Consider the following 20,293-nt stretch of genomic DNA (forward strand, 5'->3'; position numbering starts at 1 on the left):
GAGTCAACATACAGCATCTCAGATTGTCTTTAGAGGTGACTGACAGTTCAGTTTTCTAACCACCAGTGCTGGAAACTCTCTTCACCTATCTATGTAACACAAAATGGCAGAGCACTGTGTACGGCCGTTTCAGAGACCAGTGGGAATCTGAGACCTCCATATTCTATTCTGAGATCTCATAGTGGACTGTGACAGAGTTTAAGTAAAAAGATGGGCTCTAGAGAATTCTTTGCATTAGGCTTAAAACAACAGCAAAACATTTTTTCCATGTTTCTCAAACAGCTACCTTTTTAAGGTCTAAATGAGTAAAAGTAACATTTGGACAGGACATACAGACAACACTCTGACAACTCATTTTACCTCCTCTGTTGATCTCGGAGGGCAGTGCAGGTGCCATCATATTCGTGTCCATTGGCTGAGAGCCATCCTGGGTCATGGCATCTTGAGAAGGCTGGGAAGCAGTTGTTGGTATATCAGCTACAAAGTTTGAAAGAAAAAAATTACATGCTTCAGGCACAGACTCTCCTCTGCACTGAGAGCTTTTGCGTATGATTAGGCCTGCTCAAGTGTACACAGATGCATGTGTGTGCACATGTATGCTGGGGTCAGAGGATAGCTTTAGGTAAACATTTTCCTTTTCCTTATAGTTGGGAACGGAGGAAGCAATAAAGCATGTGTCACGTTTTAATTTCTGAAGGTACAACATGGATGCTGAAGTAAAATTTAATGTAAAGCACCTTAAGTGGCTCTATAAACATCCTGTCCCATCATTTTCCCTCCCAAAAATATCCATGCATTTCATGATGATCTTTTATTTATCGTGTCCCTCTTGATGTCGACTGGCAAGAGCTCTGGCACTAATATTTGAGATGCTTGTTTACTAACCTGTAATCTGAAAAGTGTAATCCTCTAATTAGTCACTATTACACCATCAGTTATGACTAAAACAGGAAAATAACTGGTTTTCTTCTTTGCTAAGTTAAACAAGCAGGAAAATAACTGGTTTTTGTCTTTGCTAAGTTAAACAAGCAATGTTCTCCATCACTTCTGTTGCATTTCCTTGCTGTTAAAAGCATATTAACATACTTTTTGGAATTACATCACTGGCAAAATGAATCTAATTAAATGGGTCGGGCGGATACCCCAGTAATTAGCTCTTCTGCGGCTGCATTGATAACAAGGGTTCTTCAATGTTGGAAAAGCTCGCCGAAGCCACTTCTCAGAACAGCAGTGTGTGTAATATGACATATTCCCCTTTCTTTTTATGGAGAGCAGAGACTGGAATAATTGTGCCACTCAAAGAAGGATGCAGCTGCTTCAAAACTTAACAGGACTCAAACAAGCCATCCTCTTCTCCAGCTGTATGTACAACTCCCTCCCTACATTGATATTCTCCAAGCACTGGTTCACCAGGATGTGCTCAGGGTTCCACCCACTGTGCCCCTGCCCCGCAGGCCACCCCCACCCACCTCCCCAAGGCAGGCAGCGTCCCCGAATGCCCCCTCCTACCTGGCATCTGGAAAGGGCTGCCTGGGTCTGAGCTGGTGCTGGAGTGAGGTTAGGTGCTGCTGCTGCTGCTACTGCCTGGGGAGTTGGGGTAGCTGCTATTGGATGAGTGGGGAAACGGGTGGGTGCTGGGCTGCCTGAAGGAATCTGGAAACGTGGCGTTCGGTGGCATGTGAGGCTCATTCTGTCCCAAGTTACGGAACTGTGCCAGAAGGCTGTGCTGAGGGTTGTACTCACTGTACCTCGGAACCAGCACGGGAGGAAGCACTGGGAACAGAAAGAAAACACAGAGACAAATGAGAAAGGTTTAGTTTATATCCACTCTTTCTTAAAAACAGGCAGTGGACACAAAAGCCTTTGCAAATTATTCCCTAGTCTTTACTTTTACATGACTTATATATTCCACAAAAATACAAAAGGCCTTTGGAGACCAACCTATTATTGGATGGTTGAGCTGGAAGTTTGCAGTCTACCCCTGGGGTCTGAAGTTCCTGTGAGAGAAAAGTCACCTGGCCATCGGGAACAGGAACAGGGAGTGAGGCCACCCAAATCTGACACCATCCATATTTGGGGACTCTCAGAAATCATCAGCTAAGTGAACCAACCCATCAACAAAACCATCCTGAATGACAGACACTGTGGCAACTCAATGCTTCAATACAGAACCACTTGTCAACTGCTCCGCCTGTCCAGATGTAGAACCAAGCTCTAGGGCAAACTATATAAATTCAGAATGTAGCGGTTGATATCCACGGGAGACTGGTACCAGAGCTCCGTGGAAGCCCTCATCTGCAGACGCTCAGTCCCTGGTGTAACACGGCACAGTATCTCCGTGGGGCCTCTATGTGTCTGCCCCACGCACACTTTAAATCAGATCTGAACCACCTGTGATGCCTAATACGATATAAATACTGTGAGATAGTCACTGCGCTGTTTAGAGAATAAGAGGGTCTTCTGTCCTTTGCTAGCTGCTGCCACCGAGTCTAGGCATCCAAAGGAGTCAGTCATGTAGGCTGCAATGCTCCAGGTGCTGGATCAAGAGGAGTAAGCAAGCAGGAACATAGCACCTAGCCCAGTCACCTCTCAAGACCCTGAACTCCTTCCAGAACAATGGGTAGATTAACCCTGAGACTATTGGAGGGGCAGAGCTGTGGTGGTCACTAAGCTGGGGTCAGGCCAATGCAAGCCAACCTATACGAGGACTTCCAGCACTGGTGACCCTGGGCAGCATCAAGTACGGGCACCTCTGATCCCTATGTGGTGGCCATCATACCTAGTCAGAGGCTTGATGAGAAGAAAAGGAAGCAGGCCCTCCCACCAAGAGTTCCTGGGCTCTGAGCCCCAGAAAGAATGAAGTCCATTGACTTTTTCAACCACCAAAACTGAAAGAGAAAGTATCAGAAAGGATATCAGCCTGCTCAGTAGAGACAGAGTTCTTTTTCTAACTATTTTCATCTGCAGCTGCCTCTATGTATATCTGCAGAATCCATAGATTCGAGAGGCCGACTCCAGACTTTACCATAGCCCAACCACACAGGTAAAGACTGAGATATCTTAAAGTAACAGCATCAGTTCCTCACACAGCAGAACATAGCCCACAGGGAACACACCACACCACATGCACACTTCAATACAGATGACAAAGAGCACTGTCGTGAAACATGAAGTAGAACTGGTCACAGCTGCCCCACCGTGCCCTTCCTTTAGTGCACATGACAAGACCCTGTGCTTCTGTTGTCTGCTGACGTACTGCACAGCTAAATTGCTAGAAAGACACACAGAACCAATGTGAACCATAGAAAGCAAAGTCAGACACACACCTCAATTTTCAGAACCTGTTTCTAAACAAAGTCACTTGGAAGGAGGCCTTTAACATGTATGAAATACTCCAGGACTGCTAAAATTTGGATTTGAATGTACCCCCAAATGTTCAGGTGCTAAAGGCTTGTCCCCGAAGCCTAGTGGGAAGTCTCCTAATCACTGGAGGGAATAGTAGGGCTCAAGTTCCTTCCTCTTGTGACATGAGCTCTGCAATGCCACCATTCTACCCCAGGATGCTATAGTGCTACAGGACAGAGAGCCCTGGAGCCAATGGGACGAAGGGCTGATACTTTCAAAATCACAAAGTAAAGTAAACCTTCCCCTGTATAAATTGATTTTTACAGACACTCATTACAGTGAGCAAAAGCCGAGTAGAAAGAGTTTTTGTGCTCTTTTGCACACGCATGTATGAATACACACAAAACTTCCCCCAGATATTTTGGAATTACACCCCACAAGAGAAAGGTGGTATTGCTCTGGTCTCAACAGGCTTCACGGTGCACACACAGTTCACCCCACTCACCAGGGCTCTCCACACGCTTATAGTGATAGGGGTTGATGCACACCTCCTTCTGCTTGGAACTGAAAGGAAACTCACAGCAATCCAGAGGCTTCAGTTCATGGTGGCTCTGGAGGTCCGGCCAGCGCCACACTCGGCAATAAATGACATGAGGCAATCCCTTCCGGTGGGACACCTGCAGCCTGCCATCCAGGGAGCAGGGAATGGTGACACAGTTACTTGGCTGTCCCGGGCAGCTCAAGGCCTTCTCCAACTCTTCCATGGCCCCTTTCTTTTTCTTCAATTTTTTCACCAACACGTCCACAGCTTTCTCTGCCCATTTTTTTCTTCGTCACCCTGTTTCCAACCTAGAAGTCTCTTCACAGCTGGACTTGTGAGGGAAAACAAGCTGGTCACATTCATAGTGACTGGTCTAATTCTTCAGGCTCCTCACAGGGTGAAGTGGTGATGTCTCGAAAGGGGAGAGGCCAGAAGAGAGTTCAACTTATTTAAATCGGTTCTCTTTAGTTTCTCCGTAGTTCTGAAACGTAGAGAACGGCTCTTCCTCCTATTCCAAGAAGGGACCCAAAGTTAGCACCTGCAAAAGAAAGGATAGGAAACTGTCTTTAAAATCACCTTTAGACACACCATGATTAACTGATAAGTGCCAAATACTAAGCACTTTGATGTTCCCTGGATAATACTGCTCAGCTTCACACTTGGGTGACTTTATTAGCGAGATGAAACCCCAGGCTAAGCTCGTGAGAATGTGTATTCTATGATGCCAGAAGCTGAAATGTGTTCTCCTAAAACATACATTAAAGCTCCAGTGCCCATTGCAACCCACTGTACTTGGCTTGGAGCGGCTAAGGAACTCACCAGGGTTAAATCAGATTATAAATGTGGGGCCTGAAGGCAACAGGATTGATTGGTGGTCTTACAAGAGGAAGAGAACAGACTGCTGAGAGCAGCACCATGCTCTGGACAAAGGTCATGGCAGTATTTGGGGCACAGCTATCACTCAGGCAATTTGCATATTACCACCATAAGCCTATATGCAAGTGATAAAATTCAAAGAATACCAAGCAGAAAACTGCTAAAAAACGAAAAAAGAAACAACAACGATTCTAACCTACAATCCTGTGGGAGACTGACCTATAACTGACATATACAAGAGTAAAGTGTAAATGTGTGACCCAGTTTATATGGAAACCAGCATGTAAATGAGTAAAGTCATTTGGAATATATGGTATTTGTGGCAAAGGAGCTAGCTGAGTGCCTTGAGTGACTGCCTGTACAGGCCTGAGTCCTGTACTCGGAGTCCACACTAAGAGCAAGGAGTGATGGTGCATGCTTTTACCAAAGCCCCAGGAGGGACAGGAGGGTCTCTTGCTGGTGGACCAGCCTAGACCAGCTGGCAAACTTTAGGCCTTGAAAATGAACAAACAAAATAACCAAGGTGGACAACTCTTGACGGCTGCAACATTCCCACACAACAAGTAACAAAAAACAATAATTAAGATCTCAGTATGGCTAAGAAGTCAACAATAATATTATTATTAGAAGTAAGCACATTTTAACCATGCGTCATGAAGTAATTACAGTAGAGATGAAATACCTTAACTGAATGATTATAAAAATATGACATCAAAAATATTAAGATATAGCTGGGCAGTGGTGGCACACACCTTTAATCTCAGGGAGAAGCAGGCAAATCTCTGAGTTCAAGGCCAGCCTGGTCTAAAGGGAAGAGTTAGGGTTACACAGAGAAACCTTGTCTCTAGAAACAAAAAATAAACAAATATAGTGAGTAAGATGTGACACGCAGTGATTATATGGATGTTTATAGCTAAAATGCATTTACTGGGAGAGAGGAAAAAAGCCTGAAGAGGTGGATGGTGATTTAACCCCAAAGAAAATACAAGGAATTAAGAAATTATTTTTTAAGTACGCTAGTGAAAACCTACAAAACCAAAGCACTAATAAAATGTATAATCTCTTATCAAGAATGATCAATAAATCAGAAAATTCACAAATGACCAATAAGAGGAATAAATTGGTGATAATCTGCCTGATCCTCATTCTTAAAACAATAGTGACCTTGAATGCTCTCTGTAGCGAATTGGGATAGTCTGGGTAAAGGCTCAACTTCACTCAACAGAGAGCTACTTTTCCTTTAGAAACAGCTTTGCCCTAATTTACTAGTTATTTTTGAAGTTTTCAATTAACAGGAAAGAAAAGAGTAAACAAAGTTAGGCCATTATCAGAAGTCACACTGGCTTAGCATGCACCTATTAATATGGTAATTCACTATTTAGTAAAACTTCACTACCCCCAGAACTGGAAAGACCGCTTCTTCCCAGACTCCAGAAGCAAATTAGAGAGAGATTCTGAGTTTCCTCCAGCCCTTTTAATTTACCCCCAAAACAGCTTTTTAATATTTTAATCACTGACTTTCAAATGGCAGGGCTTGTTTCTCTCAGAATCACTTTCGGGCTGCTTTCTGACGAGGGTGCACTATATGAAGAGAGTGTGTTGGGATTGAGGGGGTACCTAGGAGCCACCATTCTGTATCGTCACCCTGCCCCCCAAACAGCTGTCCCAAATGCCTGGAACTAGGGCATATGGGGTGGGGCAACAACCTGAAGAGGCTTGATGTTTAAGGCAAGAAGCAGGGCACAAACATCCAAGTAACTCCAAGGAGCAGATGGATGATCCAATGTCAGCCCCATGGGACTGCATTGTCCTCTTCTGCTGATCCAGAGACTCATCCAGAAGGAATGCTGACCAAGTACCAAGCATAACACCATGTGGCTGGTAACTGTTGTTAAAAATGCAGAAGCCAGGATACAGGCTGATGCTTGCCTGAATGTTCCCAAAGTCTCACCTTTAAATCCTAACTCCTTACAGTAGTAGGTGTCCCCTCTTGAAGGGGTCGGGTCACAGGAACAAAGCTTCTGAACTCTCCATGGGAGAGTTTACCTTAGGGGGCAGCGGGGAACAGGCTCCAAAGTCACAAAGAAACCCTGTCTCAAGGAAAAAGAATAAAATAATAAATAAATAAATAAATAAATAAATAAATAAAAATTGAAAACAGCAAGTGTGTATCACAGACTAAGAATTCTCTGCACTACATCACACAGTTGAATTTGTACATGAAAGGAAAATATTTGAATGAGCGACTGCTGATTCCATGTTGCAACCCCAGAAGCAGGTCTACTTGGAAGGCGGCTTCATTGGGAATACTGGTAACCCATTACCACCTCCTCACTACTTTGCTGGGCCCTCCATCCTTCCAGAGGATGTTTCTAAAGCATATCACAGAGACACGCCCCACAAGAATGGAGGGTCAAGAAATATAGTGAAGAACTCACCACTGCACAGTTAGTAAACACATACAGGGCTTTCTGGCATAGGTCTTTAATCAATTCAACCTCATTCTTGATGGAAAGCTGGAGGCTAAGGCAATTCAGCTTCTCTTTTGTCAATTTCCTGCCATAAATGAGCACCAGTCTGTGTGTGAAAAGCTGCAGGAGGCCCCAAGCTCGCTGGACATTTATAATTCTCTATTCCCTGTTAACAAGCAAATACTTGATCTGAGTTGGCCATTAGCAATCATTGGTGGGATGTGACAAGACTGTAAATTAGAGAGACTGTCCCTACTCTTTTATGAATCTCCAAAAATGAAATGGATATTTTGATATAGATTCAGAATTAAACTAGAAAGGAAGGCACAAAGTGGCAGGTGCTTGGGCATGAGAAGTGGTATGCAACTGAAATATCTACAGATAATTCTCACAGTGCTGTGAAAAAAACAGATCACAGAAGCAACATATCTACAGCCCAAAACTATGATCCAGCATGAGAACTAGGAAGAAAGTCAACAAAATGGGTCTAAACAGAGTATTTAAGGATTAATGATGACGTTTCTCATCAGTATTCACAAGCAGAAGGGTCGAGAACACTCACACTCCTATTAAAACAGTTACCAGACCACATAGGTAATTCACATTAAATACCCACTGCATGAAGAAAGCCCCCTGTCCTGAAGAAATAGTCAGATTTTCCCAAAATGCCAAAAGATAACACAAAAGAATATGTTTCCTTTCTGGTGGCTTAAACCAATGGTGGTTCTACTCTGCACATAACCCAGCATGGAGTCCCTGGTTGACAGCGTTTAATGACTAAAACAGAAAGCATGGAGGACCAGCACTAAAGTCCAGTTCCCTCACACACATTACAGGGGACAGAGATTAGTATCAGTCAACAACAAGAGTTTTTGCTGCTGCCTTTAAACGCCTCTGATCACCTGCCTGCTCTGTCCACAGAAACTTTTCTCTGGAAAAGTGAACAAGGGAGGAAATACCAGGCAGTAAACACTAAAAGGCTCTTTGGTATTAACCGCCCAGAAAGAGATCTTTCTGATCTCACAGATAGCATCCGGGCCACAAGCTTTCCAAAGACTTCCAGCCATCCTCAGGCCTGGGAGCAATCACACTAACAGCCACACAGGGAGGCCTGCTCCTCGGAAATGCAAGTCCTTAGCAGCTCTCTCTGCATCGATGTTCACAGCTCAGAAAACTATACTATTAAAGACCAAAATAGTGAGTAAACATAAGTCAACACTACCTAACACATAACAAACAGAAGACATGCTTCTCCAGATGCTAGGCACGCATAATATTGCTTCCCCCACTCCCCCAGACAAGTCAATGCTTCTAATCCTCCCTGCTGCACACCCAAGTATAGTGGTCACAATGAACACAAAACATACTTATGTCGCTCTGTGACTCTGAGGGGTTTCATGGGAATTTTTTTAATCTACAGTTAAATATAAATATTAAATCCAGACCGGGGGAGGAGGGGCTGCCTCTCAAAGAGGCTGTGAATTAAAGTGCAAAGTGGAGAGAGGCAGGCAGGCTGGTTGAGGGGGGAGGGGCGGGCTCATCGCTAACATTGCTAAGGGAAGGGTGACTTCTGTAGGCACCCCGAGCTAGCATCACCCTCAACAATGACACCACGGGGGCCCCAGCCTGAGTGGCGACAGCGGCGCTCAGCTCCCAACCAGGCTCCTGTAGATACCTTTTGCCTGCAAAGATGACACGCCAAGGAAGCAAATATAACACATTAAAACAAAACAAAACTAAAATCTATACCAGACTACATCAAAAATAGCCGCATTAACTTTAAAACAAGGGCCTTCTGGCAACAGGCAAAAATATCTATTTCGGGTCATTTACAAGTTTTTTGCCCTTTCGAAGGGGAACCTGTTTGGTCAATTATGTTGTTGAATTTGAAATTTACCACTTTCAAGACAGTACCAGCAGTTCTTTGCTTATGGGCTAATTTCTAAATCAATGCGTTCATCTCTACTCTGAAACCACTCACAATACGCTCAACTCCCATTAGGCCATGGATTTTGCTTCTAATCTCAAAGGTCTGCCCCCAAGCCAGGTCGCCCAGCATCTCCCCACTCTCCCAGGGCTGAGACCAGAATTCCCCACAGCACTTTCTAGCCATAGTTGGAAGATGAGGAAATAGCAGCACCCACGTGAGGTTCCCGAGACCCTGGCTGCAAATCCCAAAGGATGGCTGGCATTTTCTAAACCAGAGAGCACACTGGGAGCCCAGACCTAAAAGTTAGTCTCTGGCCTTGAAGGAACCGGCTTCCCTTTTGGCAGCCATAATGGTTGAACATGTGCTTCTATGACCTTGTCCTAGAAACCAGAAAGTCAGATGCCTGTCTTGTGACAAGGAACCAATCAGAAGTTAGCTGGTGGTGCTATGCTTTATGGCTCTGGGTGTGCTTTACGGACAAGCGCACAGCAATGACGTAGAGAGCATAGCAACCACCCTGGGAGGGCCTATGAGCCATAACAACCAGTTGACCAATCAACACAGGGCAAGCCCTCCAAGCCTGGAGGCACACCAATCGTAAGCCTGTGCGTACCCCTAGACACTCCCCTTACGCTGCCCTATAAGATCTTTGGGGAGACCTTAGGAGCCGTCTTTTTCTAGCTGTCCGCCATGGCAGGTGGGTGAAAGACCCGAGCTAACATGGGGTTAGTTCGTTAAATTACAATAAAGCCTCGTGCAGTTTGCAGCAAGCTCTCGAATCCGCCTGGTGATTGGGGTGACCGCGAACCTGGCCTGAGACCCCGGATACTTGAGTTTTCGGGGGTCTAACAGCCTGACTTTCTCCGCTCCCTGTGCTTTGCTAAAAGCCAGTCTCATCTAGAGACTAGCGACTCCCCAAATACTATAGGCAACGGCATTGACTGGGCATGGCTCTGATCTTTACCAAAAGGCTTGTTAAAACTGAACCCACTCTCCGGACAATGCGGAGGCTGGGCCTCTGTTTCCGACCCGAAGGGAGAGGCTGGCGTGCAGAGGGCGGGCAGCCAGAGTTCTCCCCCGAGCCAGCGAGCTTCGCGGTGCATTGGCGGGCTGCAGAGCAGACTCGGATTCACTCCGGCTCCCGGACACTGCGAGCCCACTGTTCCCTCCCCAAAAGGACATTCCACTGCCCCATACCCCCAATGTCTGTTGCCTTCCCGCGGGGAACCGGGCAGTGCCTTACCCGCTCCCTGAGAGCGCAGAATCTCTCCCCGGCTCCGGAGCCCGCCAATTGATGCGCGTCTGCAGCCCTTTTAATGGCAACGTCCTCCAGTCTCCACAAAGAAGGGAGGGCCTGGAAGAGCCATGAGACACCTTTCCCAAAGTGCCACCCGAGTCGCCAGGGAGTCGGGCACCCTGGAGCACTTGAGTTTTGATCCCCAGGAAGAGCCACTTGGAGCCCCGGCTCGCAAGTCCAGCCGGTCCCCACCTAGAGAAACGTGGCGGGGTAGGGGTGGGGGATGGGCGCCTCAGGGTCTAGAAACAGGCTCTGAGGCGTCCTCCCGCCTGGACCACATGGCGGACCCCCGGGACAGGTGCAGGGCGGGTGAGCAAAAGGGATTGTGCACGCCACTTACCTGGAGTTCGAGGAATTCCAGTAGATAGGCTATAAAACTGTTGGGCTGGAGATGGCAGTTCTGGAGAAAACCATCCAAAGTCCCCAACAGGACTTCCACGCGGAGTCCCTGCTGGATCGGGCAATGGCCTGGCCAAGCTGCTCCCAGTTCTGCGCACTTGGTGACGAGTGCAGAGCCTATGCACTTGGGGGATGCCTTCCAGCCTCTGATCGAGGGCTTCCTGGCCTGATTCAGGCACCAAGTGATCAGGCCGGCAGGACCCAAGTTAGGATGGACTCGCGGGGCAGAGCCAATCTTCGCAGCCCACCCGCAGTGCCCGCCTGCCTGGTGCCAATCCCAACCCCGCTCCCCATTTCCTGTCCGTTCTCCCTGCAGCTCCCCTTCTCCACTTCCTGCCACCCCCCAAAACAGAGCTTTCAAAGCTCCACCAACTATATCTGGGTGGACTTTCCTTTGGTAACTTGCAGAAAGTTTGCTTTAGAAAGAATTTTGGGGGTTGGAACACAGGATGCTGTCCAGATCTGTTGCTGTTTCACAAAACACTTACTCTAGTAACTGCAACCTCACTGTACACCACACAAGAGGGAGAGCATCCCATTCATGCCAAGCAAATGCCAACCAGCTAAAAAACGTATGGTGCTGTGCATTAGCCAATGCAACCAAAAATAGGGTGACAGTGTCCTTCACCAGGACAAGTCACTTCTAAAACCATCAACACACATCACAGATGACAAAGAATCAAGACCAGTTAAATGGAATTCCAACAAATGGAAAGATAAGCCTTCTCCTGCTGGGGAACAGCTATATCCATCTCCCAGTGTTTGCCCTTCAGCAGTACTTTCAGGTCCTTTCCAGTTAGTAAACCTAGTATCAAGTATTCACATGACTTCCTGGAGCCCTGGTAACTCCCATCTTCAGCAGTCTCATGGCCAGTTATGCCAAGTGCACAAATGGCTCTGGGTAGAAAACAACAGAATTGCAGATAACTGAATACCAGAAGCTCAAGCTAATTGCAGCATGGAAAATGTTCATTGGTGGCCACACAGACACATACACACAGCATATACTAGTACAGTTGAGTGACCAAGACATGACTCAGAACAGCAACAGGGTTATTTACTACATCCTAAGGGAAACTATATCCTTACCTAGGAACCTTCATTTGAAGCATTGAAGAGTCCTCACACCAAGCTAATTTAAAGGTTTAGTTTATAAGTCTGCAAACTACACAATATTAATGGTAAAAACTACAAATTTTAAATATTATAATAAAAATAAACAGCCAATAGTTAATTCTGTAACACATCAAAAAATTAAAATAACTCAAGAAAACAAACTTGGGAATTAAAGGGAGCATTTTAATTGTTAATAAATTGTGAAAAAATCTCTTAACCTTTATAATGTGTACACAAAAGTGGTGGAACAATAGGAGAAAACAAATCGCTATATTGCTGTAGCACAGTAAAAGGTGGGTACATATTATTAACAATGGTATGCTTTTTTCTGTAGTCTGATGGACAACAGTAATCAATTACTAAGCACAGGAACGATTGAATATCTAGGAGTCTCTAACAGTAGACATTGAGATGTGTTATTTAGCCACTGTGATTTCTTTTCATATGTAGCAGAAGAAACTTAATGATGGAATAAAAGGTACAAAAGGGCTGATGTCAAGTATTTGAACCCCAGGCTACTCTTCATACAAAGTGCTTTTAGCACAAGCAGAGCAAAAGCAATTTTAATGGACACTTCCAAAACCTTGAATATATAACCAACGAATAATGAATGTGAATTGAAAAGTTACATCAAAAGAATAAAGTATAGGAAGGAAATAGTTTGAGCTAAATTATGTTATGAGATTAAGTATTATAATCTATTCAGGTAAATGAAGTGAATATGTATTTAGAATGACAGGGTACCCTGTTTACTAAAAACTCACTATACCTCATGCCTACTTAAAATTCTGTCATTCTTCTTTACTATATCAAAGAACTGAAACTAAAGCAACAGCATTTTCCATATCATGCAAACACACAATAATCTACCATTTAATCATCTCAAGCAACATTTTCAATGCTAAACAATGGCATGACTATTTCCAGGGACTGGGGTCTTCACTATGCCCTACCAAAGCACCTCCAATTTCATTTTATAGCATTTTATTGATTGGTAAATACTGGTATGCTTCACCAAATAAAAAGATGAGGCAGATTCTGCTGTATAAAATCCTGGTTATCACTAAGTTTCCACATGCAAAAATCCCCAAACAAATCCCCAAACCAAAACCTGAGTGATTTTAAATATGTTTATCCCACAAATAAACATGCAAGGTTAAAGATTATTTTAGTCCTATTGAACATACAAAGTCAAGTTCTATCGGATGGTCCACACTCTCTGAAAGTAACTTAATAGTCCATAAATTTTAAAAACATATTTTCTAGTGTTTATTAAGTATAATTTGTGTCAATAATACTTTTTTCTATAACATAGGTACATGTTTAGGATTTATCAATGATAATAATTGATGTTTTAACTCTTATCAGCATAAAGTCGTGTCTGTTAACCAAAGAATGAGATGAGTTATTCCCTTCTCTCAGTATCTTTAGCTACCAGGTGACAATCTACAACTTACATGAATATACAGAGACCACGAGAGGAACAAAATAATTGATGGAAGAATTTAATAATTCCTATGTGTTTTCTTTATCTCATTTTTATGAATAATTGATTTTGTGGATTTCATGCCTTGAGCATTGGGTTGATTCTGTCTTTACATTTTCATGATTAAGAGTTATCTAAAGAAAAGGCATATAGTCCCAGAGTAAATAAGTACCAATTACTGTATTTACAATTAGATAGACATTTACAAAAATTGTAGCTAAAAATTCCCACTGTGCCTCCACATTATACACACAATAATAACCAAGAATTTAACCAGGTGGTGGTGGTACATATCTTTAATCCCAGCACTCAGGAGAGAGAGGCAAGTGTATCTCTGAGTTCAAGGCCAGTCTGGTCTACAGAGGAAGTTCCAAGATAGCCAGGGCTACATAGAGAAACCCTGTCTCAGAAAATTAACAAGGAATTTTTCTAAGAACTAATTTCTTAAAGGGAAAAAACGTAGCAAATGTTTTGACCCAACGGATTATAAAATGCTCTCTAATTTCATGTCAGCTACAGTGTTAACTCCTGAGGCGCCTTTGAAGCCTTCATTCTCAAGCAACTGACTAACTTTCTCTCTACAGGAGATGTCCCATGTTAACCATGAAAAGTAAAGCTGTTCAATTTGCAGCTCCTTCATCAGGGCCTTCCCCTCACCTTCCAAAGTCCACTCTTGCCTCTTCAATTCTTTGCCCTTCTCCTGAAGGACATTTTAATCAATGAGCTGATGATTCTTGATCTTAGAGTGGGAACAGCATCCAGAGAGTAGACGACAGGGGCAATGCATGACAGCTTGCTCAACAAAGCATCACCCGCCATCAACCTTAACATTGTTATTAGTAAGAAAGGCTGTTTTAACCCATGAGTGTCTCCATCAGTCATCACCAGGTTTCCCATTTTTGCTGACTTTGACCTAAAACATGGACTCTGTGTTTAGACCTGCCTTTTCATTCAAAGTTACATTCAAAGACACTGATACTGACTCCCTATTTACTTAAAACTCTTTTAAGATGGTAATCAACAATAAATCCAGAAGTTTCCCATTCTTGAATACAACTTCTGTCTCCTTAGGTCTCCAGCAAGTTCTTCCCCATATTCTGATATAAAACAACTGATACACTCCATTCATCATTACCACTTCTGGTCTCCTTTGGTTTTTAAAGTAAAATTCCAAAGACTTTGGCAAAAGGAGAGAAAGTTAATGGACTATTAGTGTTATGGAATACTAAACCCAATTCATGTCTGAGGGTATCAAAATGGATTGAAAGTCATGAGATAGAATGGCAGTCCATTACTATTCTCACCTTTTGCCAAAGTCCTTGACATTTTACTTTAAAAAGCAAAGGAGACCAGAGAAGTAATGGTGAATGGAGCAAGTCAGTTGTTTTAAATAAGAATATGGGGAAAGAGCTCGCTGGAGACCTGAGGAGACAGAAGTTGTATTCAAAGAATGGGAAACTGCTGGATTTATTGTTGATTACCATCTTCAAACAGTTTTAAGTACATAGGGAGTCAGAAGCAGTGTTTTCAAATGTAACTTTGAATGGGAAGGTACGTCTAGACAAAAAGTATGTGTTTTACGTCAAATTCAGCAAAAATGCGAGAATGTGGTGATGACTGATGGAGACATTCAGGGGTTAAAACAGCCTTTCTTACTAATAACACTGTTAAGGTTGATGGTGGGGAATGCATTGCTGTGTAAGCTGTCATACATTGTCCCTGTCATCTACTCTGTGGATGCTGTTCCCACTCTAAGATCCAGAATCGTCAGCTAATTGATTCTAATGTCCTATAGGAGAAGGGCAAAGAATTAAGGAGCTAAGAGTGGTCTTTGGAAGGTGAGGGGAAGGCCCTGATGAAGGAGTTGCAAATTGAATAGCTTTACTTTTCATGGTTAACAAGGGACATCTCCTGTAGAGAGCAAGTTAGTCCGTTGCTTGAGATTGAAGGCTTTAATGGTGCCTGAGAAGTTCACACAGTAGATGATGTGAAATTAAATAGCAATCTATAATCCATTAGGTCAAAACATTTGCTAATTTTTTCACTCCATGAAATTAGGTCTTAGAGAAATTCCTTATTAATTTTCTGAGACAGGGTTTAATATATATAGCACTGGCTATCTTGGAACTTCCTCTGTAGACCAGACTGGCCTTGAACTCAGAGATCCAACTTTCTCTGAATCTTGATTGCTGGGATTAAATATATGCACCACCTCCACCTGGTTAAATTCTTCGTTACTATTGTGTGTGTAATATGGAGGCATATTGGGAATTTTTAACTACAATTCTTGTATATATCTATCTAATTATAAATAGAGTAATTGGGGAGATACATACTTTGGGACTAATCTGTGCCTTTTCTTTAGATAACTGTTAATCTTGATAATATAAAGACAAAATCAAGTCTATGCTCAAGGCATGACATCCACAAAATCAATTATTCATAAACTTGAGATAAAGGAAATACATAGAAATAATTAAATAATTAAATAATTAAATTCTTTACTCAATTACTCTCCTGGTATCTATATGTTCATTTATGTTGTGGATTATCACCTGGTAGCCAAAAGATACTGAGAGAAGGCAATAACTGATCTCATTCTTATGTTAACTTTCAGGTCGAAGAACAATTGAGAATTGTTGAAGAACAAAGAAAGATTCATGAGGAAAGAATGAAACTGGAACAAGAACTCCAATGCCCACAAAAAGAAGAACAAAAAGTTATCCTTGGCAAGGGGAAGTCCAGGCCGACCTGTACTTCTCATTAAAAACCAAGGGTTGAATGACAGACTCTGAACTTTTTACAAAGACACATGAAACAACTTAGTATTGTAGCCTCATGTTGAAGTGGGTTGTTTCCTTGTTTTTGTTTGTTTGTTTGTTTTACTTTGGAATGTCTGGAAAGTTAGCTTGCTCTAATAGGGGCTATGCTTTGCAGTCCCTTTATTTTTCCCACTTGTTGTCCATTACGTCAGATCCTTATCAGATCATAGCTGTCTTCTGGAAGTGTTGTATTGTTTCACCTGTTGGGATTCTGTAATGGTTGATGGCCTGCTGAAGTTCAGGTCACTTGGTAAATAGCTTGGTCTGGTAAGGTGTTCACTGACCACTGACTTCGGGGTTATACTCTGTTGACTACGTCATAATGCTGACTTTGCTGATTTTTGAGTTTTTGATACATTCATAAAAAAAGAAAATTTGGTAATTTCATTGCTAAATTCCCAGGGTTTTGCTGGACCTATGTGGTGTTGTTACAGCAGTGTCCTTGTGATACTGTATCTCTTGGTGTTCCTGATAAGAGGTAAGGATAACAGTTGGCCACCTGCTACAGAAGTACCCACCGTGCAGTATGGTCTCTCTCAGACTCTTGTTTCTCTCATTGACAAAATCAAACCAGCATTCCCCACTACAAATAAATGATTTTGCTGAATAAAGTAAAGTCTTAAATTCATATGTTTAAGCAATTTTTTTAAGTTCTGGTAAGTCTAAAGGGTGGTTTACTTTAGAAGCCTTAGAACTATACTAGATTCCCTATGATTTATATTTTTCACAGGGCATCTATGTACATTGAATAAACCTGTGAATTAGTACTACTGGATATTTTTACAGACACTACTTTATGCTGATAAGAGTTAAAACATCAAGTATTATCTTTGAAAAATCCTAAACCTGTGCCTCTGTTATAGAAAATAAGTATTATTGCCACAAATTATACTTAACAAACACTAGAAAATATGTTTTTAAAATTAATAGACTATTAAGTCACATTCAGAGTGGGTGGACCATCAGATAGAACTTGACTTTGTATGTTCAATAGGGCTAAAACAATCTTTAACCTTGCATGTTTATTTGTGGGATACACATATTTAAAATCACTCAGTTTTTGGCTTGGGGTTTTGTTTGGGTATTTTTACATGTGGAAATTTAACGATAACCAGGATTTTATACAGCAGAATCTGCCTCACCTTTTTATTTGTTGACGCATACTAGTATTTACCAATCAATAAAATGCCATAAAATGATATTGGAGATGGTTAGGTACGGCATAGTGAAGAAACCCGGTCCCCAGAAATAGTCGTATCATTGTTTAGCATTGAAAATGTTGCTTGAGATGATTAAATGGTAGATTATTTTGTGTTTGCATGCTATGGAAAATACTGTTGCTTTAGTTTCAATTCTTTGATATAGTAAAGAAGAATGATAGAATTTTAAGTAGGCATGAGGTATAGTAAGGTTTTAATAAACAGGATATCCTGTCACTCTAAATACCTATTCACTTAATTTACCTGCATAGATTATAATACGTAATCTCATAACATAAGTTAGCTCAAACAGTTTCCTTCCTATACTTTATTCTTCTGATTTAATTTTTAAATTCATATTCAATTTTCCTCAGTTATATATTCAAGGTTTTGGAAGTGTCCATTAAAGTTGCTTTTGCTCTGCTTGTGTTAAAAGCACTTTGTCTGAAGAGTAGCCTGGCGTTCAAATACTTGACATCAGCCATTTTGTGACTTTTATTCCATCATTAAGTTTCTTTTGCTACTATGAAAAGAAATCACAGTGGCTAAATAACACATCTCAATGTCTACTGTTAGAGACTCCTAGATATTCAATCGTTCCTGTGCTTAGTAACTGATTACTGTTGTCCAGCAGGCTACAGAAAAAAGGATGTCCTTGTTAACATTATGTACCCACCTTAAACTGTGCTACAACAATGTAGTGATTTGTTTTCTAAATTTGTTCCACCACTTTTGTGTACACATTATAAAGGTTAAGAGATTTTTTTTCACAATTTATTAGCCATTCAGATGTTCCCTTTAACTCCCAGGTTTGTTTTCTTGAGTTATTTTAAATTTTTGACGTGTTATAGAATTAACTATTGGCTGTTTATTTTTATTATAGTATTTAAATTTTGTAGTTTTTACCATTAATATTGTGTATTTTGCATAATTCTCAACTTATAAACAAAACCTTTAAATTTTCTTGGTGTGAGGAGTCTTCATTTCTTCAAATGAAGGTTCCTAGGTAAGGGCTATAGTTTCCCTTAGGAGATAGCAAATGAGCCTGTGCTGTTCTTAGTAATGACTTGGTCACTTAACTGTACTAGTATATGCTGTGTGTATGTGTCTGTGTGGCCACCAATGAACATTTTCCATGCTGCAATTAGCTTGAGATTCTGGTATTCAGTTGTCTGCAATTCTGTTGTTTTCCACCCAGAGCCATTTGTGCACTTGGCATAACTGGCCATGAGACTGTTGAAGATGGGAGTTACCACCGCTCCAGGAAGTCATGTGAATACTTGATACTATGTTTACTAACTGGAAAGGACCTGAAAGTACTGCTGAAGGGCAAACACAGGGAGATGGATATAGCTGTTCCCTGGCAGGAGAAGGCTTATCTGTCCATTTGTTGGAATTCCATTTAACTGGTCTTGATTCTTTGCCATCTGTGATGTGTGTTGATGGTTTTAGAAGTGACTTGCCCTGGTGAAGGACACTGTCACCCTATTTTTGGTTGCATTGGCTAATGCACAGCACCGTAGGTTTTTTAGCTAGTTGCCATTTGCTTGGCATGATTGGGATGCTCTCCCTCTTGTGTGGTGTACCGTGAGGTTGCGGTTACTAGAGTAAGTGATTTGTGAAGCAGCAACAGATCTGGACAGAATCCTGTGTTCCAGCCCCCAAAATTCTTTCTAACGCAAACCCCATGCTTTGCTATTTATTAGAACGTTCTGCAAGTTAGCAAAGGAAAGTCCACCCGGATATAGTTGGTGGAGCTTTGAAAGCTCTGTTTTTTGGGGTGACAGGAAGTGGAGAAGGGGAGCTGCAGGGAGAACGGACAGGAAATGGGGAGTGGGGTCGGGATTGGCGCCAGGCAGGCAGCACTGTGGGTGGCCTGCGAAGATTGGCGCTGCCCTGTGAGTCCATCCTAACTTGGGTCCTGCCGGCCTGATCACCTGGTGCCATAATCAGGCCAGGAGGCCCTCGATCAGAGGCTGGAAGGCATCCCCCACGGGCATAGACGCTGCACTCATCACGAAGTGCACAGAACTGGGAGCAGCTTGGCCAGGGCCGTTGCCCGGTCCAGGAGGGACTCCGCGTGGAAGTCCTGTTGGGAACTTTGGATGGTTTTCTCCAGAACGGCCATCTCCAGCCCAACAGTTTTATAGCCTATCTACTGGAATTCCTTGAACTCCAGGTAAGTGGCGTCCACGATCCCTTTTGCTCACCCGCCCTGCACCTGTCCTGGGGGTCCGCCATGTGGTCCAGGCGGGAGGATGCCTCAGAGCCTGTTTCTAGACCCTGAGGCGCCTGTCCCCCACCCCTACCCCGCCAAGTTTCTCTAGGAGGGGACTTGCGAGCCCAGCTCCAAGTGGCTCTTCCTGGGGATCCAAACTCAAGTGTTCCAGGGTGCCTGACTCCCTGGCGACTTGGGTGGCACTTTCCTAAAGGTATCTCATGGCTCTACCCGGCCCTCCCTTCTTTGTGGAGAATGGAGAACGTTGCCACTAAAGGGGCTGCAGAGGCGCATCGACTGGCGGGCTCCGCAGGCAGGTACAGATGCTGTGCTTTCAGGGTGTGGGTAAAGCAACGCCCGGTTCCCCGAGGGAAGGCAACAGACATTGGGGGTCTGGGTCAGTGGGATGTCCCTTTGGGGAGGGGACAGTGGGCCCGCAGTGTCCGGGAGCCGGAGTGAATTGGAGTCTGCTCCCAGCCCTGACGTGCACCGCGGAGCTCGCTGGCTTGAGGGAACTCGCTGCCTTGCTGGCCCTGGCTGCCCGCGCTCTGAAAGCCAGCCTCTCTCTTCGGGTCAGAAACAGAGGGCCAGCC

General features: G+C 43.2%; 1 pseudogene; it reads right to left on the bottom strand.

Annotated features, from left to right (window-relative positions):
- Positions 1-4,109, bottom strand: part of LOC113838759 — an 11,777-nt pseudogene extending 7,668 nt beyond the window's left edge.
- Between the last annotated feature and the right edge of the window lie 16,184 nt (positions 4,110-20,293).

The sequence above is a fragment of the Cricetulus griseus genome, unplaced genomic scaffold (assembly GCF_003668045.3).
Source record: "Cricetulus griseus strain 17A/GY unplaced genomic scaffold, alternate assembly CriGri-PICRH-1.0 unplaced_scaffold_1, whole genome shotgun sequence".
In the NCBI taxonomy this organism is placed as follows: Eukaryota; Metazoa; Chordata; class Mammalia; order Rodentia; family Cricetidae; genus Cricetulus; species Cricetulus griseus.